This window comes from Leuciscus leuciscus, assembly GCF_965113295.1.
Source record: "Leuciscus leuciscus genome assembly, chromosome: 4".
Classification (NCBI taxonomy): Eukaryota; Metazoa; Chordata; class Actinopteri; order Cypriniformes; family Leuciscidae; genus Leuciscus; species Leuciscus leuciscus.
Genome location: NC_138728.1, coordinates 54610461 through 54637027, shown reverse-complemented (window position 1 = coordinate 54637027; position 26567 = coordinate 54610461). Strand labels below are relative to the sequence as shown.

The 26567-nt window shown below is 42.7% G+C and overlaps 1 long non-coding RNA gene across 1 annotated transcript in view; it reads right to left on the bottom strand.

Moving 5' to 3' along the window:
- Positions 1-6860: 6860 nt before the first annotated feature.
- The window catches only part of LOC309497152, a 32127-nt gene continuing 12420 nt past the window's right edge, over positions 6861-26567 (bottom strand). Inside the window, exon 2 of the long non-coding RNA XR_014205429.1 lies at positions 6861-6949. This is a non-coding gene — a long non-coding RNA (uncharacterized lncRNA). The remainder of the gene's footprint in view (positions 6950-26567) is intronic.

Here is a 26567-nt window from a genome sequence, read left to right as displayed (position 1 = left end):
AGTCGCTCCGTATCGGACTATGCCATTGAGTTCCGCACCCTGGCTGCCGAGTGCCAATGGAACGACACGGCGCAGTGGGACATGTTCCTGCATGGGCTGGCTGACCGCGTCCATCAAGAGATCTACGCCCTGGACCTCCCGACGACCCTCCATGGCCTGATAGAGCTGGCGTTGCGGGTGGACTCCAGGCTTGCCCGGATGAGTCGACGCACGCCAACCGAACGTCCAGTCCACTCCATCGACTTCCCGAGGTCCAGCGGCACCGACGCGGTCAGCCCTATCCACGATACCGAACCCATGCAGGTGGGAAGAGCTCGGCTTTCCCGGGAGGAGAAGGAGAGGCGGAGATCCATGGGCCTTTGCTTGTACTGTGGAGGATCTGGACATTTTCTGAACACGTGTCCGTTAAAAGGCCCAGCCCGGCAGTAACTATGAGGCTACTGTCGGGTGGGATCTCCGCTGCTAAGACCTCAGGAACACCATCAGCGACATCTACACTCCTCCCGGTTAGACTTAGATGGTCGCGTCACCAACACCACTGCCACGCACTCTTGGACTCAGGGGCCGAAGGTAATTTCCTGGATCATCACTTCGCCATCAAACACCACATTCCTCTACAACCACTCACCCAACGCATCTCTGTCCACGCACTCAACACAGAACCATCAATGAGTGGAGCACTGAATGTCATAAGTCTTGTCTTTTGTCTACCTGTTCGTCTGTTTCCGTGTCTGTCTTACAGGAGAAAGCAGCGGACTTGTCAACCGTGCCCGAGGAGTACCACGACCTGAAGGAGGTGTTTAGTAAGTCTCGAGCTGCTTCTCTTCCTCCTCATCATCCCTACGACTGTGCTATAGATCTACTGCCAGGTAAATCTCCGCCTAAAGGCAAGTTGTATTCACTTTCTGCTCCAGAAAGGGAGGCCATGGAGAAATATATTTCTGATTCTCTGGCAACCAAGTTCATTCGCCCTTCCTCTTCTCCTGCAGGGGCGGGGTTCTTTTTCGTGGGGAAGAAGGACGGATCCCTGCGACCTTGCATTGATTACCGGGGACTGAACAACATCACGGTAAAGAATACCTATCCTTTGCCGTTGATGTCTTCAGCCTTCGAGAGGTTGCAGGGAGCGACTCTCTTCACGAAACTGGATTTACGCAATGCTTATCATTTGGTCCGCATCAGGGAGGGTGATGAATGGAAGACCGCCTTTAATACCCCCCGGGGACACTTTGAATACTTGGTTATGCCCTTCGGGCTTTCCAACAGTCCAGCGGTCTTCCAGGCACTCGTCAACGACGTGCTGCGAGATATGGTAGATCAGTTCATATATGTTTACCTGGATGACATATTGATTTTTTTCTTCATCTCTCCAGGAACACGTGCAGCACGTCCGACGAGTGCTTCAGCGGTTGCTAGAGAATGGGCTTTTTGTCAAGGCGGAGAAATGCGAATTCCACGCACAGTCGGTTCAATTTTTGGGGTACGTTATCTCGTCCGAGGGGATTCGCATGGACCCTGACAAGGTTAAGGCTGTGGTGGAGTGGCCAATCCCAGATTCCCGCAAGGCCCTGCAGAGGTTTCTGGGATTCGCCAACTTCTACAGACGTTTCATCCGTAATTTCAGCCAACTAGCCGCACCTCTGACCGCCTTGACCTCCTCCCGAACTACGTTCAGGTGGACAGACGCGGCTGGCGTCGCGTTTGCCAAACTCAAGGACCGCTTTGTTTCGGCCCCGATTCTCATCGCCCCTGATTCCTCACGTCAGTTTGTGGTGGAGGTCGACGCGTCAGAGGTGGGGGTGGGAGCAGTGTTGTCCCAGCGTTCCCCCACGGACGAGAGGATGCACCCTTGCGCGTATTTTTCACACCGTCTGTCTCCTGCCGAACGCAATTATGACATTGGTAACAGAGAGTTGTTGGCCGTCAAACTAGCGTTGGAGGAGTGGCGCCACTGGTTGGAAAGGTCGGGGGTACCTTTTATTGTCTGGACCGATCATAAGAATCTGGAATACATTCGTACTGCTAAAAGGTTAAACTCCAGGCAGGCTCGGTGGGCACTTTTTTTCGGTCGTTTTGATTTTACTCTCTCGTACCGCCCGGGTTCCAAGAATGTTAAACCCGATTCTTTATCGCGTCTTTTTGATCGTTCCGAACGCCTGGTTACTCCCGAGTGCATTTTACCGGAGAGTCTATTTGTCTCCACACTCGTATGGGAGGTCGAATCGAAGGTCAAGAAGACCTTAGAAGGGGTAACGCCCCCGGTCGGGTGCCCACCGAACCGCTTATTCGTGCCGGAGGAACTACGGTCTGAGGTTATTCAGTGGGGTCATTGTTCCAACATAGCCTGTCACCCAGGAATCAATCGCACAAGGTTTTTGGTTAACCCTCTGAGGTCGGCAAACGCGCCCCCGCGTTTTGCTGGACTTTTTTTACATTGTAGCACTTTAAACTTAAATTACTCCGTCATTTATGGTCATACAGAAAAAATAAATATAAAAAAAGAATCTGTGATATTTCTACTTTTGTATGTGTCCACTTAGAATCAAATCAAAACATTGTGCTTTTGAAAAATAAAGAAAATAAACAGGGTGTGCGTTCTGCCTCTCCGTCGCGGTGAACTTTTTTTTCTTGAGCACGTCTATAAACTGAAACAAAACTCAGCGAATACTTGTCACACATTTATGAGCCATATACCTTTTATAAACATTTAAGTGTGTACTTTTAAATGATCGGATTCAAACTGAAAACAAATATTTTCTGTTTAAGTAATTTGTATAAAACCAACAAGATGTCCAGCTTCTCAAACGCTTGCTCATTACGGTTAATTTGGCCACGCCTACTCGCGCAAAAGATATTCACATGCAAATCTCCACATGGAACACAAACGCGCTCATTACCTCAAAAACAAAACACTTCATCAGTCTCTGCTTTTCGTCGAGTTTGAAAGACGTGAGTTTACATTGGCTTTACCCCAGAAGAAGAATGCGATTTCAAGACAAGAAAGATAAGGTAAGAAATTCTTACATATTAGTTTGTTATTGTTGCATAAATTTCACATTGCAGTTGAACTGTTGCTAGATATATGGTGAATATTATAATATTTAGACCCGTGTTTACTGTTACTGTGTTTGTGGATATCTGCTCAAACGTAGATATGTATATGGTAGGCCTAACCATAATGTTTTATATTTGAGCGCGATCGCGTTTGAATGCATCATATTTTGATCGCGATCGCGTTTGAATGCATCATATTTTGGAAAAGCAAAACGCTCCAAACGGCTTCATGTTTTACTATTATCTCATTTCATATCATCATAACGAATGGAAACATTTGAAGTAACATGATAATCAATATATTTTTCTCTAGCTTAGTTGTTACTGAAATCTTTTTGAAAATGTATATAGGCTGCTATATTGTTATTATTTTATGCAGCACTGCGCATAGCCTATACCCACAAGGCACAACAAACCTGTGTTCATTATATAATATATTGTTGGAAACATTTGTGTGAGTGTGTGTGTGTGTATTCTGTGAATTTTAAAAAGCAATTTTAACCAGAAAAATCTCAAATGTATTCCCAAAATCGTGCAGGCCTTTCTCTTGATATCAGTATGTTCAAATTTTTTTTTTTTCAGGGCCCAGATGCCACTGAGTCCTGCTGACTTCAACATTCACAGTACATGTCTCTGTACATGAACATGGTAAAGTGAAAATCAAACACCTTGGAAATGAAAGGTATGTACAATGTTTTTAGGAATGGCACAAAGGTCTCTTTCTTTGGATCATTGTTATCAATAAGTGTTTTTTTTTTTTGTTGTGTATCTTTGGATTATGTTGTAAATAAATCCAAACAATTTTAAAAGCCATTCTTTTTTTAATCTCCTCATTCTTTGTGCAAGGTTGGTCAGAATGATGGGCCCTGATAAGCTCCTAATAGGGCCATTAGGGAGTGTCTTTGTCTTTCTCAGGTGTAAAAAGCCTTACATATTAATGAGATGATCCGCCCCTTCGCATATTGCTTTTTCACACAAAACACGTCGTAAAAATTTTAAATCAATATATTGTCTTCTCTGAATGAGCAGTCAGGGTGATTTTCACATAGTTTTAGAGCAAATATTCTAGGCTACGTCATACAATTTTCAAAAGTCTTGTGAAGAAATAATCAGTATGGGTTTCATGACCTTATTTCAGTGAGAATTTTTTTTTGTATTTTCACAAACCACGCATAAATGTCATTATCTCAAAACTACAAACTTTTACACACATGCTGTTGATATATTATTGTAGCAGAGTTTGTGCTGAATACAGTGTCATCAGACTTTAGCCATGAAAATGTCACAAGTAACAGAAATAAGCACAAATGTCAGAGCATGTCAGAACACCTCCAGGGCCCAGAAAACAGCTCAGACCCCAGAGGGTTAAGCAGCGATTCTGGTGGCCACGGATGGCCCGCGACATTCACGATTTTGTATTGGCTTGCTCGGTATGTGCCACTGGTAAGACTTCCAATCGCGCGCCAGATGGGTTACTCCAACCGCTGCCAGTCCCTTCGAGACCCTGGTCCCATATCGCTCTAGATTTTATTACCGCCCTCCCGCCCTCCCAGGGCAACACGGTTGTTTTGACCGTGGTGGACCGGTTCTCGAAGGCGGCTCATTTCATACCCTTGCCCAAATTGCCGTCAGCCAAGGAGACAGCGGTTGCCGTCATAGACCACGTCTTTCGTTTACATGGCCTTCCGATTGACGTGGTCTCTGACAGGGGTCCCCAGTTTGTGTCCAAATTCTGGAAGAATTCTGTAAATTACTGGGCGCGACTGTTAGTCTGTACTCTGGGTTTCACCACCAGAGCAATGGCCAGACCGAGAGAGTCAACCAGGATTTAGAGAGAATGTTACGGTGTTTGGTTTCCAAGAATCCGACTTCCTGGTGTCTACAACTGTCTATGGTGGAGTACGCCCACAATACGTTACCGGTGTCATCCACGGGCCTATCTCCGTTTGAAGGTAGCGTAGGATACCAGCCACCTATTTTTCCCAGTCTGGAATCCGAAGTCACGGTTCCCTCCGCACACGCCTTTGTCCAGAGGTGCCACCGCACCTGGACTAGAGCCCGTGAGACTCTACTCCAGGTGGGGGCGCGCACTAAGGCTAACGCCGATCGCCACCGGTCTAAGCCTCCCGTTTACGTCGTCGGTCAAAAAGTGTGGCCAGGAGGCGTCCCTAGGAGGGGGGGTACTGTCACGGTTCATGAGTGCGCTGCTTCCTGCTTGTCTCGTGCATTTGTTATTGTTGTCTGTGTGCCGTGTGTGTGTGTGGGTGTCACCGAATCATTTATCATTCAATTATCTCATCTGTAATCAGCTTCGGCGCCAGCTGCCACTCATCTCCAGTTCCTTTAACCCTCAGGGGTCTGAGAGGTTTTTGGGGTCCTTGAGATGTTCTGACATGCCCTGACATTTGTGCTTTTTTCAGTTGCTTATAAACATATTAATGGCAAAGGTGTAAATTCACTCTATTTAGCACAAACAGGGCTACCATAATATGTGAACAACTTGCATGTACATGTTTGTATTTTTGAGAGAATAATGTTTATGCATGGTTTTTTTAAAAACAAAAAACTAAAGTTTCTGAAATAAGGCCATAAAACACATTCTAAATATATGTAAATAAGACTTTTGACTAATGGATGTCATTGCCTACTGTTTTTTCTTCAGAATTATGTGAAAATCATCCTGCCTAATCATTCACATAACACAATACATTGATTTAAATCTTGTAAAACACTTTTTGTTTGGAAAGGCCATATGCGGGTGGGCGTGATTCACACCTGCAGAGTCAATGGAGCCCGCATAATGAGGCTGCATACGTAATGAGCCTTTCATTCAGGTGTGTGACTGAGCCACAAGAATGCAAGGACAATATATAACTGGTTTGTTGTTTTTTCCACAAATTTTGCTTGCAAATTGTACAATATCCAAGGTAAACATTTCTAGTAATTGTGCAGTTAATTGTTCTCATACTGTCAGATTTGGAATATATTCTCTTCCCAAATGTGTCACTAATAAAGCATAATAAAATTATTTAAAGAGAAGGCTTATAATGACCTTTTAAGATTTTGTTTACATCTATCCTTATATAGGCCTATATATACGTATACGTATACGTATATATATATATATATATATATATATATATATATATATATATATATATATATATATATATTAAGGTTATACAATTACAACAACATTTAAAATTGTAACAGTATTTCCAGTGTAATCTTTCTTTGTATTCGCGATTCATATTAAAACAGTATTTTTGCCAGCTGTAGTAGCTCCACAACAGCGCGCATCTGTGCGTTCATTCATTCCGATTAGAACAAAGCAAACAGAACTGACCTATTCCTCAGCGGGATCCGTTTGCTCCTCGAAATGATACTTCCAGAACTTCTGAGGTACATTTTTGCAGGATTATTATCAAGATAGTATTATTCCTCACAGCATCGTAAAGTACATACGTCTGAAAGTGAACTCGCGGTGTGTGTTATCCAGCTGATGTGGGCGTTTCACAGGTTTGTTTGGATCGCCTCACATTTGCGTTTGAATAGCGCGCGCTCTCCGTGGGCGGAGCACATTATAACGTAATTAGCTGAGATGAGAACGACTGACATCTCTCTCTTTGCATACATATTGCATAAACTGTGAATATTTGTTTTTTTATAAAAATTACTTCATTTAAAAGGAGAGAATTCAAGCTTCATGTCTGTATGCCTGTTTGACTGAGTATTCGCTGAGTTATGGTTAATTTTCGGACGCGTTTCAGAATGGACTACACTGAAAGAGAGGAGGCAGAACTCGCTTCGTTTTTATTTTTCTTTATTTGGCAAAAAGCACAACACTTTGTTTTTATTGTGAGTATACACAAAAATAATACACATTTAACAGAATCTATTGATGTATGAAACTCCAATGAAAAATCTAAGTCAACAGAGTATTCATGAGTTTCTTTTACACTGCTAAAAAAAAAGCGAGCTGGTATCGCCGGCGATACCGCCGACCTCAGGGGGTTAAAGACTCACTGAATTCTTCTCTTGTTGTCAGATCGTTGGTTGATGTCTTGTGCTGTGTTTCCTGTTTCCCGTGCGTTTGGTGTCATCTTGGAGTCCTGTTCTTCGTGTTCTTCGTGCCCGGATCCTTGTCTTCACTATCACACCGTTTCACCGCCGGATTCACATCGCGACCATCTAGTCCCTGCGCCACCCTGCCTCAGCCGTCTGACCATCAGTCTTCTGCCTGTCTCTGTACTTCTGTTTGAGTGACTATTAAATATTACATTCTTGAGATCGCCTGCATTTGCTTCCTTTTTCCAGTACGTCATGACAAGTCATTTGACCCTTTTTTTTTATTTATTTTTTTTACAATGAAGGCAAGGCAGCTTTATTTATATAGCACGTTTCAGCAGTGGTGCAATTCAAGGTGCTTTACAAGGTGCAAAACATAAAATATAAAAGCAACATTTAAAAATTAAAAATAAAAAAATAAAATAATAAAATTTACAATACAGTACAATGAATGAATGAATAAATGAATGAACGAATGAATTAGAAATAAGCAACATTAAAAAGATAGGTCTTCAATCTTGATTTAAAAGAACTAAGAGTTGTTGCGAACTTACAGTTATCAGGAAGTTTATTCCAGATATGTGGGGCATAAAAACTGAACGCTGCTTCCCCCTTTTTAGTTCTGATTCTGGGGACAGCAAGCAGACCTGTCCCAGATGATCTGAGAGGTCTAGAAGGTTCGTAGCTTACAAGCAAGTCCGAAATATAACTGGGTCCTAAGCCATTTAGTGATTTGTAAACCAACAGGAGTACCTTAAAATCAATTCTTTGCAACACAGGAAGCCAGTGTAAGGATCTCAAAACCGGAGTAATGTGATTCATTCTCCTGGTCCCTTTGAGGACCCGAGCAGCAGCATTCTGAACCAGCTGCAACTGTCTAATAGATTTTTTTGAAAGGCTTGTAAAAACACTATTACAATAGTCCAGTCTACTAAAGATAAAAGCGTGGACAAGTTTTTCCAAATCCTGTTGGCGCATAAAACCTTTAACCCTTGCTATATTTTTAAGATGGTAATAGGCAGACTTTATTACGGCCTTAACATGATTGTTAAAGTTCAGGTCTGGGTCCATAATTACGCCAAGATTTCTGGCTTTGTCAGTTGTTTTTAGCATTGTTGTTGTTTGGAGATAACTGCTGACTTTTAGGCGTTCGTCTTTTGTTCCAAAAACAATCACCTCAGTTTTATCCTCATTAAATTAAAAAAAATTCTGGCACATCCAATAATTAATTTCTTCAATGCACCTAACCAGTTCCTGTATTGGCCTGTAATCTCCGTGTGACAAAGTTATGTAGACTTGCGTGTCGTCCGCATAACTGTGATAGCTAATATTGCTGCTTTCCATAATTTTAGCTAAAGGAAGCATGTAAATATTGAACAGCAGAGGTCCCAAGATGGAGCCTTGGGGAACTCCACACGTCATACTTAAATGCTCAGATGTAAAACTACCTATGGACACATAGTAGTTTCTATTTTTTAGGAAGGATTCAAACCACTTCAAAACTGAATCAGAAAGGCCTATCCAGTTTTCCAATCGGTTTAGAAGTATGTCGTGGTCGACCGTGTCAAAAGCGGCACTGAGATCCAGCAACACTAGTACTGTAGTTTTGCCATTGTCTGTGTTTAGGTGGATGTCATTAAAGACCTTAACAAGAGCCGTCTCAGTGCTGTAATGTGGTCGGAAGCCCGACTGGAAGACATCAAAAATATTGTTTAGGGATAAATAAAGGTTTAGTTGTTGAAAAACGACTTTTTAATTATTTTACTTAAAAATGGAAGGTTTGATATTGGTCTATAGTTATCCATTATTGACTTATCTAGATTGTTCTTTTTCAGAAGTGGCTTTATTACTGCAGTTTTTAAGGCCTGAGGACAGATGCCTACTTGAAGAGACATGTTTACAATCTGTAAAAGGTCTGAGATCAAACAGTTTGAAACATTTTTAAAAAAGTCTGTCGGCAGGATATCAAGGCAACAGGAGGAGGTGTTCAGGTGTTGTATAATATCCTCCAAGTTATTTTTGTTAACTATTTGAAATTCCGTCATATGGAAATTGATTTCACCAGAGTGGTTCAATAGTATATAATCTGCACATGATAGGGAGGCACTAACTGAATGTCTAACTGATTGTCTGATTCTCTGAATTTTTTTACTGAAAAATATGGCAAAGTCATTGCAGGCCTTGGTGGATAATAATTCAAATGCTACTGCTACAGGGGGGTTTGTTAGTCTATCGACAGTAGCGAACAAAGCCTGTGCATTGTTATTGTTTTTAGCAATAATATCAGAGAAGAAAGACCGTCTTGCATTCCTAAGTTCCAGATTATAAGTGTGAAGTCTCTCTTTATAGGCACCAAAATGTACTTGAAGGTTTGTTTTTCGCCATTTGCGTTCAGCTATTCGACACTCTCGTTTTCCGGATCTTACAAGTGGGTCATTTCTCCATGGAGATCTTTTTTTACTGGAGACAACTTTAACCCTAATGGGTGCAATTTCATCAATAACATTTGTAACTTTACAATTGAAATTATTCGTAAGTTCATTGATCGAGGACCCAGAAACGGTAGGAGTGGAGGAAAAAAGGTGAGTGAATAATTCACTTGTAGTTTCAGTGATATACCGTTTTCTTACTACCTTTGTTTGAACACTGTTACAGACAGAAATAACAGCGTTGAAGAAAACACAAAAATGATCAGATAGAGCAACATCTGTCACTACAACCTTGGAAGTGTTCAAACCTCTGGATACAATCAAGTCGAGAGTGTGACCTTTAATGTGAGTGAGCTCAGTCACATGCTGGGTCAGCCCATAGTTCTCAAAAACACAGTACAGTTCCTTGGTCTCTCTGTCTTCAAGGTTGTCAACATGAATGTTGAAATAACCGGTGACAATCACGCAGTCAAAATCAATACAAATCACAGACAGCAGTTCAGAGAGGTTATCATAGAAAACTGCACAGTATCTAGGTGGCCTGTAGATATTTAGAAGTATGGCTCGAGGGGAGGACTTTAGCAGAAGAGCTACATATTCAAATGAAGCAAAACTTCCATATGATAATTGTGTACATTGAAATGAGTCTTTATATAAAATAGCGACTCCACCTCCTCTTTTATTTGGTCTGTTCTCGCTCACAAAACTAAAGTTGGGAGGGGCCGATTCAATGAGAACAGCCGCATTGTTATTGTAATCCAACCATGTTTCAGTTAAAAACAAAAAATCAAGTTTGTGTTGAGTAATAAGATCATTAATTAAAAACGATTTTCCTACTAAGGACCTAACATTCAGTAGGGCTATTGTTAGTGTGTTAGTAGAATCATCTGCATCATTTATTAGAACATAATGTGGTTGGCGGGGAATAGGTACTAAGTTAACTGAGTTTGATTTTCTCTTATAAATTGCGAAGTCAATTTATATGAGACCTAATATGACCTAATGCAAATTTTGCCCAGGTTTTCAACGATAGAGGTCAGACACTCAAATTCCTGTTGTAGTTTCATTGATTGTCTAGTCATTACGTCACACGTACCCACGTGGACGATCACGGTATGCACAGAGGGATGACGCTCGCATAGTAGTGGGAGGAAAACAATACAATTTTTGACTTTACCGCCCGAGAAACTGTAAACTATGGCATTTGGAAGGTTAACAAACCTAACAATAGAGTCCCCAATACACAGGATTTCTGGGGCTTCTCCCCCGTAATTCGTGATTACCGTTGAGCAACGTGAGAGTAGCATATGCAAATTACTATTAGCAATAGCGTTAGTAGCTGCAGGCTCGGCATCGCCGTTTGAAGAACCCAGCGCTGAAACAGCGGTAGGGGCAGGGCATACGGCCAGACACACAGACCTAGCCGTTGGTAGACACTCACCAACCGATGGAGAGCCCTGTAATGCAGCAACGGCAGTGGTTGGAGAGGGGTCCGGGGGCGAGGGCATCGGAGCCGACAGCCGAGATCGCTTGTTCCATGGGCCACTGGATATATAAGGCTCGCCGACAAGAGATCCGCGATGCGGGGGACTGATGTAGCGGGAGAAACGCTTCCTCGGTCTTCTGGGCCTTCAATGGAGTTCATCCTCAGATGTTGAAATTGCAACCATCTCCAGGCTTTCCTCGAGGTCGTGGCCAGCAAGAGGGGCAAACCGATTAAACAGCTGCAGTGTCCCATCATCTTTGGTCCAGGGATCGTAGAGGGGAAGAGAGATTTTTCTCTTCTCCGTTACCTGACCTCGAGCTGTAGCGTTGCATACCCCAAGGGGAGTACAGAGGGCTGTCTTCTCACATAAATTGAGGTTTTCCAAACGGAGGAGCTGGGAGTTAAGCTCGGTTTGACGGCGGATCAGGTCATTCATGAGACATGTGATGGATTGCAGCTCAGTTTTAATGTCGGTAATAGCGGTGGTAGAATGCAGTGAAAAATCCCCATCATCATCGGTGAGTCCATTTAATTCCCTGATGTTCTTTGTAAAGTCTTTCTCTGTCAGAGTAGCTTGCTGACTATCCGACTGACACTGATTGTATTGACTGGCGGACATGACGCATCCCGAAATTGCGAAGTCAATTTATATGAGACCTAATATGAGATTGCACACAGCAAAGACTCATGTATCATTCATGAGTTGTGTTCAAAACCTATTAAGCTGTCAGGCTGCTGGACTCTAAGGCAACATTCTAACAATGTTGGAATCTTAGTGTAACAGGTGCAGGCAGATAGGAAGACGTAGACACAGAAGAAGGTATATGATCGTGATTATTCAGGAAATACCTGTAAAATAACAGTGTTTTCAGTTTATTTAAATGTGCAATATGTATTTTTTGGCTACTAGGGGTCACTCATTCAAAATAATAACAACAGACGTACTTTGATGACGTCGGGAAAGTGCGTGGGCTCATGGGAGTAGTTGTCATTGTCACTGTCAACCAGCGAATCTGGTATCTCCAGCAGAAAACATGCTCACTGACGAGGTAATGTATTGTTATACGGCTTTTCACTTTATGTAATGTCAATCTAATGAAATAGCCGCGAGCTACCGTTAGTTAACAAACTTATCAGTAACGTTAGCTAAAGTGTGAGACAGAATGTTGTGCGGGCGGTCGCTGTCACCATACCTATAAGTTGAGTGACTTATAGGTATGTTGACATATTAACCGCGCATCATAATTTGAGTTACTCAAATTATAGGTATGTTGACATAGCATCCGCGCTTGTCGAACATTCTGTCTATCAACTTGAGTCTAGCTGCTACTAACGTTTAGATCAGGCATCTACTACCCTCGTCCTGGAGAGATGTTGTCCAGACTATTTTCGCTACAAAACCTGTTTCATCACATCTAATTGTAATAATTATAGGTTTGATAAGCCAAATCAGGTGTCATTGTGTGTGTTTGGATTGAAAACCTAACGTACAGGATGGTAACGTTTGCTCTCCAGAACGAGGGTTGGAGACTTCAAATCGCTGTAAAATTAATTCACAATTAGGTAGCACTTATATTATATTGTGCTATGCCAACAACGTGTTGTAAAGAAAACTGTAATTATATAATTACAAAACCATAGCAATAAGTCTTATGATCACATCTCATACACATGCATCTTATGTGACCATAAGACTTATTGCTATGGTTTTGTACTTATCGAATTATAATGTTAAACATTTATTTTCTAATTATCAAATTAAAAAAAGACCTATGGTAAACTGATCATGTCCCTTCTGTATCTCAATAGGTTTTTTTTTTTTTTTTTTTTTTTAGAATTTTGTAGTAATATTTGACAATTAAAAACAAAGTATTATATTAAATCTAACTTTAGCAAAGACAAAGAACAAACAATATGTAGGTATTTAGAATAAAAGAATAGTCAAAAAACCCATATGAAGCAAGAAATAAATTAAAAATATTTTACAAGATAATTTATAAATAAGAATTTTACATAGACAAAAAACAATTAATTATTATTTTTATTTTTTTACTCAAGTATGGGGTATGAGATAACATCTAAAAATAATGTTTGTTTTCCTGTCAACATGTGAATATATTGCAGGGAGAGACAGATGGCTCCTCACCGGATGCCTCAATAGCATCATTAGATATTAGCAATGAGATGTGGAGTCCCCAGCATGGAAAGAAAGACTTTATATTTGGAAGAGTAACTGCAAGAGAAAGTAGGAAAGGGACAGGAAGGGGGATAGTAGAGCAGCTGGAGTGAGTGGGAGAGGAAGATCGGTAGGTAGGGGAAAGGGAAAGGCAAAGGCAAGAGCAGGCAGAAGAGCAGCAAGCAGTGGAGCAGAAACAAGTGGAGCAGTCGAAGTCATCGGTGAAGCAGAAGTGATTGAAGCTTCTGTAGGGATCGAAGCACCAAGAGGAAGGACTGTAGGTAGAAGGAGAGGGACGACAAGAGCGGAAAGTACTGCAGGACACAGCAGTGCAACTAGAGGAGGAGGGACTAGAGGGGGAGGGACTAGAGGAGGAGGGACTAGAGGGGGAGGGACTAGAGGAGGAGGGACTAGAGGAGGAGGGACTAGAGGGGGAGGGACTAGAGTAGGAGGGACTAGAGGAGGAGGGACTAGAGGGGGAGGGACTAGAGGAGGAGGGACTAGAGGGGGAGGGACTAGAGCAGCACTTGGAATCTCTGAAGAGGACAGAGTAAGGGTGCAGAGGCTGCAAGAGGAAAGAAAGTCCCAGACACGGGTATCTTAGGGAAGACTGCAAGTCTCAGGACAAGATTAAACTTCCTTTTATCAATGAAATAAAAAAAATTAAAATATTAATAGAGACAAGAATGTTAAAAAGAGAATCATTTTGGATTATTCTTAGAGTCAGGGTTACATTTGTTAAATTCTTCACATTGTTATTTTCAGGAGCAGATCCGGAATATGGATCCAGATGACGCTCGTTCACTCCTGATCAGAGTCATGGATAGAGAGCCTGGCCTTATCTTCGATGTGCTCCAGCCAGCTGCTCAGGGAACAGAAGTACCATTACCAGGTGTGCCTGGATGGTGCAGCTGCTCAAGATGCAGGGAAATGGGATCCGACTTGGAGAATAAATCTTGTGGCAAGAGCGAGGCCAACTGCGTCAGTATATTGCCCCACATGTCATTGTATATTTTAGATGAGCATGTACTGAGATTATCACGGCGGCTCAGAAATGACATTTATGCTCTCCATGACACACAGCTGCCTGGGGATGACAACTGGGAATACCGCTATGCCGCTTACAGAAATTTTGTTTTGTGGAATTATGGTGCCCTTGGTGCGGGAAACCGTGTTGTCATCCCCAGCTGTTGTGTGTCCAGAATACGTGATAATTACCCGGACCCATTTGGAAGATACACTGGGTTCATAGAAACAATTTTATAAACTTTAGTTGATAAAGACACCTTACTGTTGTTGTTGTTTTCATTTGTGTTTGATGTTTATTTATTTTCTCAATTTCTTTATCAATATCTAGACAGCAGAGATAGGTGATTTTGATTTACAAGTAATTAAATTTTTTGAAATAAAAATAAAAACTTGTGTTGGAATTGAACAAATAAACTTGCGTCATTTTTATTTACATGTCATGTTTCGGAAAAAATATGTAAAATGCATTTATAACATAAGTTTTCTCTTCACAAAAAAAAAAAAAAAAAAAACTATTTGCTAAAAACCAAAATGCTCAGTTGTTCTCTTGGTGTGTAGTGCCGGGCCCTATAAGGGGAATTTTTTTATTTAAATATACAGTAATAAAAGTATAATTTCCCATCATGTAAAAATATAGATCAAGTCTTATTATATATAGTATATATATTATTACTTAGTGTCACGGTTCATGAATTCACTGGTTTCTTCGTGTCTCGTGTATTTGTTGTTTTGTGTGTGTGGGTGTGTGTGAGTGGGCGTGGCTGCTCGTTCAGTTGATCAGCACTCCACCTGATCTCATTCCCCTCATCAGCTACCATCAATCATCTCTGCTATATAAACTCATCGCACTCTCCTTTCCCTGTCAGATCGTTGGTTTTGGTGTCCTCAGTGTGTTGTCGTCGTCTGCTCTTCCGGTTCCAGTTCCTGTTCCAGTTCCAGATCGTGTCCTGTTCGGTGTTTTCGTGGTGTTCGTCGTGTTGGATGTTCACTTCACTGGATTCACCGTCACCTGTCTTCACCTCCACGCTGACCATCAAGTCCCTGCGCCACCAGCCCACCCGTGTGTTTTTGCTGTGTCTTCTGACCAACAATAAAAGAGTTTTACTTGCATATTGCTTCCGCCCCTGAATTATGACAGAACGATCTGACCAGACGATGGGAGCAGCAAGTGGATCCTCTTCGCTTGATGACTTCATCAGAGTAACCATTTCTCGGATAGAGGCTCAAGAGAGGACATCTACGGAGTCGGGTCGGGCCATTCAAGCTCTCGTGGCGCAGGTGTCCGAGCTCACCCAGCAGCTTCAACATCTACGAGCTCCCACTGCGCCACCACCCACACCGGCCGCTCCCCCAGTTCCACCATCAAGCGCCTCCCAGTCAGAACCCCGTCTACCGGTCCCTGAACCCTACAGTGGTGAGCCAAATTTTTGCAGAGCTTTTCTAACACGCTGTACTATGCATTTCTCTCTGCAACCCAGAACATTTGCCACAGAACAAAGCAAAGTGGCATTCGTACTCACACTGCTGACTGGGAGGGCAGCTCTGTGGGGGACGGCGGTGTGGGAGAATCAAGATCCGTGTTGTTCCTCGTTCCAGACACTCGCCGCCGAGATGAAGATGGTGTTTGACCGCGCGGTCGCGGGAAGAGAAGCAGCACGAACCCTGGCGGATCTCAAGCAAGGAAGCAGATCCGTATCAGATTATGCCATTGAGTTCCGGACCTTGGCGGCTGAGTGTCAATGGAACGAGGAAGCGCAGTGGGACATGTTCCTGCATGGGCTGGCTGACCGCGTCCTGAGAGAAATCTACGCGTTGGATTTACCCGCTACACTCAACGGACTCATCGACCTGGCGCTTCGCGTGGATTCTCGTCTCTCTCGTGTTGAACGGATGAGGTTACCGGTTCGGGCTTCAACCACCGTGGAGACCACGCAAGCCAGCGGCGGGGACGCGGTCAGCCCCGTCCACGATCACGAGCCCATGCAGGTCGGGCGAGCTCGGCTTTCCCGGGAGGAGAAGGAAAGGCGGAGATCCCAGGGCCTTTGCCTGTACTGTGGGACTGCTGGTCACTTCGCTTACAACTGCCCGGTAAAAGGGCAAGCCCGGCAGTAAATCTGAGGCTACTGTCGGGTGGGATCTCCGCTGAGAAGACCTCATCAACATCAACTCTCCTTCCGGTAAGACTTAGATGGTCAGCCAACACTCACGACTGTCTTGCACTTTTGGATTCCGGGGCAGAAGGTAACTTCATGGACTACACATTCGCTCACAAGATTCACGTTCCCCTGTTACCACTCACCCATTCCATTGCTGTGCACGCCCTCAATGGTCAAGCCCTTCCCACCATCGCATTCACCACTGGACCCATTACACTCACTGTATCCGGCAATCACACAGAGACTACCTCATTTTACATCCTGGACTCCCCCCTTGCACCTGTCGTTCTCTGTCATCCCTGGCTAATCAAGCATAACCCCAAGATTGACTGGCAGCAGAGATCAGTGTTGGAGTGGAGCAGTTTTTGTCATGAGTCCTGTCTTGTGTCTGCCTGTCCGTCTGTTGTTGTTTCTGCTTTTCAGGAGGAGGCAGTGGATTTATCAAACGTGCCCGCGGAGTATCTGGACCTGAAGGAAGTGTTCAGTAAGTCTCGGGCTGCTTCTCTCCCTCCGCATCGTCCCTATGACTGTGCAATAGATCTACTGCCAGGTACGTCTCCGCCTAAAGGCAAGCTTTACTCTCTATCTATTCCCGAGAGGGAGGCCATGGAGAAATATATTTCTGATTCTCTGGCATCCAAATTCATCCGACCTTCCTCTTCTCCTGCGGGGGCGGGGTTCTTTTTTGTGGGGAAGAAGGACGGTTCTCTGCGACCTTGCATTGATTACCGAGGGCTGAATAACATCACGGTAAAGAATACTTATCCTTTGCCGTTGATGTCTTCAGCCTTCGAGAGGTTGCAGGGAGCGTCGGTCTTCACAAAACTGGACTTACGTAACGCTTATCATTTGGTCCGCATCAGGAAGGGGGATGAATGGAAGACTGCGTTTAACACCCCCAGGGGGCACTTTGAATATTTGGTTATGCCTTTTGGGCTGTCCAATAGTCCAGCAGTCTTCCAGGCACTCGTCAATGACGTGCTCAGAGACATGGTCGATCAGTTCATTTATGTCTACCTGGATGACATATTGATTTTTTCTTCGTCTCTCCAGGAACATGTTCAGCACGTCAGACGAGTGCTTCAGAGGTTGTTAGAGAATGGTCTTTTTGTCAAGGCGGAGAAATGCGCTTTTCATGCACAGTCTGTTCCTTTCTTAGGGTACATTGTGTCGTCTGAGGGGATGCGTATGGATCCTGAGAAGGTTAAGGCTGTGGTGGATTGGCCAAGTCCGGATTCCCGTAAGGCCCTACAGAGGTTTCTGGGGTTCGCCAATTTTTACCGGCGGTTCATTCGCAATTTCAGCCAACTAGCCTCACCTCTGACCGCCTTGACCTCCCCCAGAACTACGTTCAGGTGGTCAGACGCAGCCGAGGCTGCGTTTGCCAAACTGAAAGGCCGCTTTGTTTCAGCCCCCATCCTAGTTACCCCTGATCCATCACGTCAGTTCATGGTGGAGGTCGACGCGTCAGAGGTGGGGGTAGGTGCAGTGTTATCCCAACGTTCTCCTACAGACGACAGAATGCATCCGTGCGCGTTTTTGTCTCATCGTTTGTCCCCTGCCGAACGTAATTATGATATTGGTAACAGAGAGTTGTTGGCAGTCAAGTTAGCATTGGAAGAGTGGCGTCACTGGTTAGAAGGGTCGGGGGTACCTTTTATCGTATGGACTGATCATAAGAATCTGGAATACATTAGAACCGCTAAAAGATTGAACTCTAGGCAGGCTCGGTGGGCACTTTTTTTCGGACGTTTTGACTTTACTCTCTCGTACCGCCCGGGCTCCAAAAACATCAAGCCCGATTCTTTGTCACGTATTTTTGACCATTCTGATCGCCCGTCTACTCCCGAGTGCATTTTTCTGGAGTCCCTAATTGTCTCCACACTCTCATGGGAGGTCGAATCGAAGGTCAGAACGGCCTTAGAAGGGGTAACGCCTCCGCCCGGTTGTCCACCGAACCGGTTATTTGTGCCAGAGCAATTACGGTCCAACGTCATTCAGTGGGGTCATTGTTCCAATGTGGCTTGTCATCCAGGAGTCAGTCGTACCACGTCTTTAGTTAAGCAACGATTTTGGTGGCCACGTATGGCTCGTGACGTTCACAGTTTTGTTTTGGCTTGCTCAGTTTGTGCCACTGGTAAGACTTCCAATCGACCCCCAGATGGGCTCCTTCAACCGCTGCCGATCCCTTCGAGACCCTGGTCCCACATCGCTCTAGATTTTATCACCGCCCTCCCACCCTCTCAGGGTAACACGGTAGTTTTGACCGTGGTGGACCGATTCTCGAAGGCGGTCCATTTCATTCCCTTGCCCAAATTACCCTCAGCCAAGGAGACAGCGGTAACAGTCGTTGACCACGTCTTTCGGCTACATGGCCTCCCGACAGACGTGGTCTCCGACAGAGGACCCCAATTTGTGTCCAAATTTTGGCAAGAATTTTGTAGATTACTGGGTGCGACTGTTAGTCTGTCCTCAGGGTTTCATCCCCAGAGAAATGGCCAAACTGAGAGAGCCAACCAGGATTTGGAGAGTACGTTGCGATGTTTGGTCTCCAAGAATCCTTCCTCATGGAGCCAACGACTGTCAATGGTGGAGTACGCCCACAATTCGTTACCAGTATCATCTACGGGCCTATCGCCGTTTAAGTGTAGTCTAGGTTACCAGCCACCAATTTTTCCTAGTCTGGAATCCGAAGTCGCGGTCCCCTCCGCTCACGCCTTTGTCCAGAGGTGTCGCCACACTTGGACTAGAGCCCGCGAGACTCTACTCCAAGCGGGAGCGCGCACCAAGGCTAAAGCCGATCGCCACCGGTCTAAGCCTCCCGTATACGTCGTTGGTCAAAAAGTGTGGCTTTCTACTAAGAACATTCCTCTCCGCTCCGTCTCTAATAAGCTAGCTCCCAAATTTATTGGCCCATTCACTGTCACCAAGATCATTAGCCCGGTGGCAGTCCGCCTCAAACTCCCTCCAGTGTACAGGAGGATTCATTCCGTCTTCCATGTTTCCAAAATCAAGCCCGTGTTTCGTTCTCAGTTTAATCCGCCCGTCCCGGTTCCCCCCCCGCCGCGTCTCGTAGAAGGGGAACCTACGTATTCGGTTAATCGCATTCTGGACTCAAGGCGGAGGGGACGCGGATTCCAGTACTTGGTGGACTGGGAGGGTTACGGTCCGGAGGAGAGGAGTTGGGTTCCTGCCAGAGACATCCTGGATCACTCTCTTGTCGATGATTACAATCGACAGGTAAGGGAGTCTGGGGACGCCAGGAGGCGTTCCTAGGAGAGGGGGTACTGTCACGGTTCATGAATTCACTGGTTTCTTCGTGTCTCGTGTATTTGTTGTTTTGTGTGTGTGGGTGTGTGTGAGTGGGCGTGGCTGCTCGTTCAGTTGATCAGCACTCCACCTGATCTCATTCCCCTCATCAGCTACCATCAATCATCTCTGCTATATAAACTCATCGCACTCTCCTTTCCCTGTCAGATCGTTGGTTTTGGTGTCCTCAGTGTGTTGTCGTCGTCTGCTCTTCCGGTTCCAGTTCCTGTTCCAGTTCCAGATCGTGTCCTGTTCGGTGTTTTCGTGGTGTTCGTCGTGTTGGATGTTCACTTCACTGGATTCACCGTCACCTGTCTTCACCTCCACGCTGACCATCAAGTCCCTGCGCCACCAGCCCACCCGTGTGTTTTTGCTGTGTCTTCTGACCAACAAATAAAAGAGTTTTACTTGCATATTGCTTCCGCCCCTGAATTATGACACTTAGTATATTTAAAATGTTACAAATAAATTATACACTGCAGATAAATATGCTTTAAAAATAGTGGGCACTGATAATTTATTGGTAATCTTTCATCAATTGTCCTTCTTTGTTGAGCATTAGCGGTCTGTTTTCATGATGGTTGTAGTCAAGTGCTACCAGGAGAATACGTGCCTCATAAACCAATGGCGAGAAACTGAAACGTTTACTTGCATACATAAGAATGTGGTTGTGAAAGGACTCCAGTTGACGGGTAGATCTGTGGAAATAATGTCTGAAAAATTATAACACAGACTAGAGGTCTTCATGGAGATGGGTCGGATATATTATAATTGAAACGGGTCTCAACACGGTACATATACAAGCATTGGTTATTTTTTGGAACAGGTCCAATAATGTGGAACCGTGAAGACCTCTACTGCAAACAGTGTTGACAATGTACTCAGATGATAATTTACTTTGTGGAAATACATGTTTGTCTATTAAAGAGATCTAAATCAAATTGCATGGACAACATAATATATGCTGGTTTTATCTTTGAACTGGTAACAAATTTATTCAGTAGGTCATTACTTGGTTAGGATCTCCTCTCACCTGGCAGTCTAGGTTTTAATTGTGCAAAAACTGAAGTGAAAGATCAAAAAACAACATACACTAGACCAGGGGTCTCCAACCTTTTTGTGAGTGAGGGCTCCCTGAAGGAATAAAATAATCTAGAGGGCTACTTGTTTGATAGGCTACTCATACACACACACACACACACACACACACACACACTTTCAAGTTTTGAAAAATACAACAACAAACAGTAATATTGTTAAATATTATGACAATTGAATTTATAATTATATATTAGTTGTGTAACGGTTCACAAAATTCAGTTCGGTTCAATACGATACAGTGATGACACGGTTCAGTACGTTTTCGATACAGCAAAAAGAAAGATATGGCAGATAAATTTCCTTGATTTTTTTATCTTTTTTTTTTTAAGATTTTTTTTAAAATTAAAACTAACATCATAAAGTATGATCTTTTTTTTCTTTGAACAATGATGGAGCTATACTTGACCCATCTTCTGGGTGTCGTCTTAGCAGCATATAAAACAAAAACCGCTCCTTATAAAAAATGAAATGTATTATTGTAGTAGCCTAGTTATAAACAAAGGTTTTTTTTTTTTTTTTTTTTTTAGTTTGCAAGGCTCCAGGTTAACATTTGAGGGCAGCAATTTTATTCATAATGTCGAAATAATTCAAAAGCAAAACAATTCAAAAATAAATATTTGAGAGTGGAAATTAATGTCTTTTTTATTTTTAAATAAGTGTGTTTTTTTCCTACATCTAGAAACTTTTAGTTTTATAAATGGGGGGTAATCTTTGAAGGATGAACAAAATAATGTTTTGGTCATCACATTAAAAATGACATTTAAATATTATGATCATATTTGAGTTTTGAAGTAGCCTTCTAGAAAATATATGTGATGTACTTGAAAGCATTTTACTATTCCTGCCAAACTTCCATGGTGACAGTTAGTGTTTTAGCCTACTAGCCTACATTAAATCCATCGTGAATGTTTCTTATTTCATGGCACAATGTTTCTCCTGGTTTCCACGGCAGCGCTGTTTGATCTAATAGAGATCTACGGGTAATAACGGAGAAATCTGAATGCTTCTCACTAGATCTCGCAGCGATGTTATTATTTCTGTGGCGAATTCAAATGCTTCTTTAATGTATCTCTGTGTAGTAACAGTGTCGCTTGATCAAGATCGGCTCGCGCTGCACTGACATTGGTCCAAACTGATAAACGGTCAGTGAAGCAGAAGCACAGATGATTAGCGCATGACTGAGTTTGCATTTGATGTTGGGCAGCGTTGTTGTGTTCGCGCCAGCGCGACTGCTTTCTAAATTTTGGTCAGCAGGAAAAATGGTTCAACGTATCGTTCGGTTTGTAATGCGTATTGCAGATTCTAAATATTTTAAATTATTGAATGATTTTAGTTATTTTCTCATTTTATGTCATTAACATGAAAAAAGAGATAAGAGATAAAGATAACAAAAAAAGATAACAATTCAGGCTATTTTTAGAACGTGCTCGGCGGGCGACTCAGAGTCTCCATGCGGGCTACCAGTGTTGGAGACCACTGCACTAGACCCTCCATGTAATCATTTTTAGACCCCTGGTCTTGCTGTTTACATCACATTTTGATTACTTTTCAAACAATTATTTTTAAATGTGTACATACACAGTTACTTGATAGTTCAAAACCGTTTAATTATGTACTTTATTTTGTTACATTGAAAAATGACTAATTCACATTGAAATAGTCATGTGGTTACTGTAGTTACCTGAATGGCAGATATCTGTGCACATCTTTCAGCCATCTCTTACATTTACATTTACATTTATTCATTTAGCTGACGCTTTTATCCAAAGTGACTTACAATTGCTATATATGTCAGAGGTCGCACGCCTCTGGAGCAACTAGGGGTTAAGTGTCTTGCTCAGGGACACATTGGTGTCTCACAGTGGATTCGAACCCGGGTCTCTCACACCAAAGGCATGTGTCTCTCCTCCATAGGCTTCTAAGGGACTGAAACTTGCTGGCCCAGAAAATGTATTAAAGACATCGTTAATAGTCCAAGTGACTCCAGTGGCTCGATCGTAAGTTTATAAAGCAACGAGAATACTTTTTGTACGCAAAAACAAACAAAAATAGCGACTTTATTCAACTTTTCATTTCATTCTCTCTGGGCCTCGGATCTTTCACGTAGTGTTTAAGCGCAGCGCGTCTGGTCATGTGTGATACGTGGTGACGTAGACTCTCAGATTTAATCAAAAATATCTTAATTTGTGTTCCGAAGATGAACGAATGTCAAGTCAAGTCATCTTCATTTATATAGCGCTTTTAACAATGTAGATTGTTTCAAAGCAGCTTTACAGAGATAAGCGTATAATTTAAGGTAACAGAGATTGTTTTGGCTTTATAGCGGAGTTAAGTTATTTTCCATCTAAAGTTAGTTTTGATTGAGTTGCTTCCGTCGCAACGATCATTTGTTATTAAATTAGGGGCCGCTAAGACGACACCATTCTCTCTACACAGACTTTAAACGCAAACCTGTGAGAAACGCTGAAGGCGTTCACATGCGCATTTAGAATGGGTTCTATAGTTATGTGCGTTTGAATATACGCAGGTTTGGAATTCCCTACAAGCCAAGCCTAAACAAAGTACTTGTCTTTCCTTATAAATTTTGATAAAGAATTTTATTTTATTTTGTTGCTTTGGGGTTTTTTTCCCGACAACGCCTTATTTGTATAGTGGTAGTGGGATCCTCCATAGGGAGAGACTAGTTGGCACTTCAGCACTGCGTTGTCATCGGTCCAGGCGAAGGTCCTTCGTCAGATCTGGATACGGCCTGGATCTGGCAGGCTGCAGGAAAACCTTGGGATAAACACAGACACTAAAATTAGCGTAGATGCCATTCTTCTCATGATGTAACGAGTACATCAGGATTTATGGGAAGTGTTCCCGGTTCCGGCTGACCTAATCTATGCAGCCTAACATTGAATTATAGAAGTCTATAATGTATTAAGTGAATGCTAGGTCAAAGAGATGTGTCTTTAATCTGGCTTTGAACTGACAGAGTGTGTCTGCTTTCCGGACAATGGTAGGAAGACTGTTCCAGAGTTTTGGTGCTAAATAGAAAAAGGATCTACCGCCAACAGTCGACTTTGATATTCTAGGTATTAGTAACTGGCTGGAATTTTGAGATCGCAATAGATGTGAAGGACTATAATGCGTTAAGAGCTCGCTCAAGTACTGCGGAGCTAAACCATTTAGTGCTTTGTAAGTAATCAGCAATATTTTAAAATATATGCGATGTTTAATAGGGAGCCAGTGCAGTTTTAACAGAACTGGGCTAATATGGTCATACTTCCTGGTTCTGGTAAGAACTCGAGCTGCTGCGTTTTGAACCAGCTGTAGTTTGTTTATTAAGCATGCAGGGCAACCACCCAGTAGAGCATTACAATAATCTAGCCTTGAGGTCATGAACGCATGAACTAACTGTTCCGCATTTGTCAATGAAAGCATATGCCGTAATTTAGATATATTTTTAAGATGGAAAAATGCAGTTTTACAGATACTAGACACGTGACTTTCAAATGAAAGATTGGTATCAAAGAGCACACCCAGGTTTCTAACTGACGACGAAGACTTAACAGAGCAGCCATCGAGTGTTAGACAGTATTCTAGGTTATTACGTGAGGAAGTTTTTTGTCCAATAATTAGAAACTCTGTTTTTTCAGAATTTAGAAGTAGGAAATTACGAGTCATCCAATTTTTTATGTCAGCTATGCATTCCGTTAATTTTGTGAATTGGTAAGTTTCGTTAGGTTTTGAAGAAATATAGAGCTGAGTATCGTCAGCATAACAGTGAAAGCTAATTCCATGTTTCCTAATGATATCTCCTAATGGTAGCATGTACAGAGTGAACAGCAACGGTCCTAGTACTGAGCCTTGTGGTACGCCATACTGAACTTGTGATCGATAAGACATCTCTTCATTTACTGCTACAAACTGATAACGGTCAGATAAGTATGATTTAAACCAGTGATTCTCAACTGGTGGGCCTCGGAGCGTCATCTGGTGGGCCGTGTAGGCCAGTGGTTCTCAACCTCTCCTGCAGGGACCCCCTGACAGGCCATGTTTCTGTTTTAACCCTGAAATGGCACACCTGATTCAGTTAATTAAAGGCTTAATGAGTAGTTGACTAATTGATTAATTGACTAATTCCTACTCTTCCTACTCTAATAACTACTCATTAATTGAATCAGGTGTGCCATTTCAGGGTTAAAACAGAAACATGGCCTGTCAGGGGGTCCCTGCAGGAGAGGTTGAGAACCACTGGTGTAGGCAGTGGTAGACTACCCCCAAAATAATTTTTATTTATTTTTTAATTTACAAATCTTGTTATTTTCTAATTATCTAATTGTTCTTATGAATTTATATGATCAAAAACACTCAAGTCAAGTCAAAATGCATTATCTAAAAGCAAATTTAGGTTTAAATATCACAACACCAATCATGTCAGATTGAACGTTTGTTCGATCAGACGCAGTAACATTATGTTACTGTTATATTGTTAATCGTTTTCTGAAAAGAAAAGCAGATGTGGGAGACAGACCTGTGCAGGGAAAAGCTTCGAAGTGTGTGGTGAGAAAATACGACGCTGAATACATTAAATTTGGTCGCGCTATGATAGTAGTCGCACACGGACGAGAAGCGCAGCACGCGCTGCGTCTACAACTCGAGGTATCGAACACGCGCACTTTCTAAGTTTATGGCCATCAATATTGTTATGTTTAATGACATTACGAAATTAAGATAATGTCTGTACTATGTTATGATTGCAATTCAATTTTCAATTACAATTAAATACAATCGTTGCTGAGTCTGCAGTCTGAACACTTTACCTCAGGATGTACATTAACTGAATTAATTGAGAATCTCACCTGAAAATCCGGTCATTTTCATCCACGCAGCTGATTTCTGTAAATTTGAATATAAAACTAAATGTATCTTGCAGCACAGGGTGAAGTCAGTATAGGCTACATTAATGACGCTTTGATACAAATGTAATGTTGTAAATTTAATATAAAACTATGTAAATGGCGCTCTGTGGCGCGACAGGTTTTTGAACAGAATCTTGAGCCATAGCTGGCGCTGCGGACAGACGCCGCCGGTGTGTGTACACTCATAGAAAATAATGTGTTTGAATTTTAAAGACGTGCCGCTGCGCTTCTCGTCAGTGGTGTAGTCTACGTGATACGCAGGTATACGCCGTATACCCACTAGAAAAGGCCAAGGATTTGCGTATACCCACTTAAAAAAAGCGTGAGGATACGTATCAACTTCGTTTTGTGTCAGAACTTTCACACTTTCATTCATAAATTCATCCCGTCTGTGTTTGCGAAGCGACGGATCGAATCGCGGAATCCAGTCACAAATGGAACGTGCTATAATGCAGAACGTCACGGAATTTGGCTATTTTTGAATGAATAAATCAAAAGTAGCTGCTGTACAATGAATAAAATCTCGATATGGACTAGTGTCTATGAATATTAAAGCTAAAAGAGACTGCAATTGTTCTACGCGTCTCTGGGAATGAGCGCTCAGTGTGTGCTCCACTATACGCACACACACACACACACACACACACGGAAGCACGCGTGACTCACGCTCGTGGTGTTTTCAGCGTTTCACTGTATTGAGACATGATGTAAGCTACACATGTGCATTTCATCGCAGAGCTGCTATGAGAGTCACTTGATGAGAATTTCACCATTTCATTTGATAAAACTATTGCCATTCATTCGTTTCATATACACATAGAAACTGAAATGTCTTTACGACAACCTGTCAAA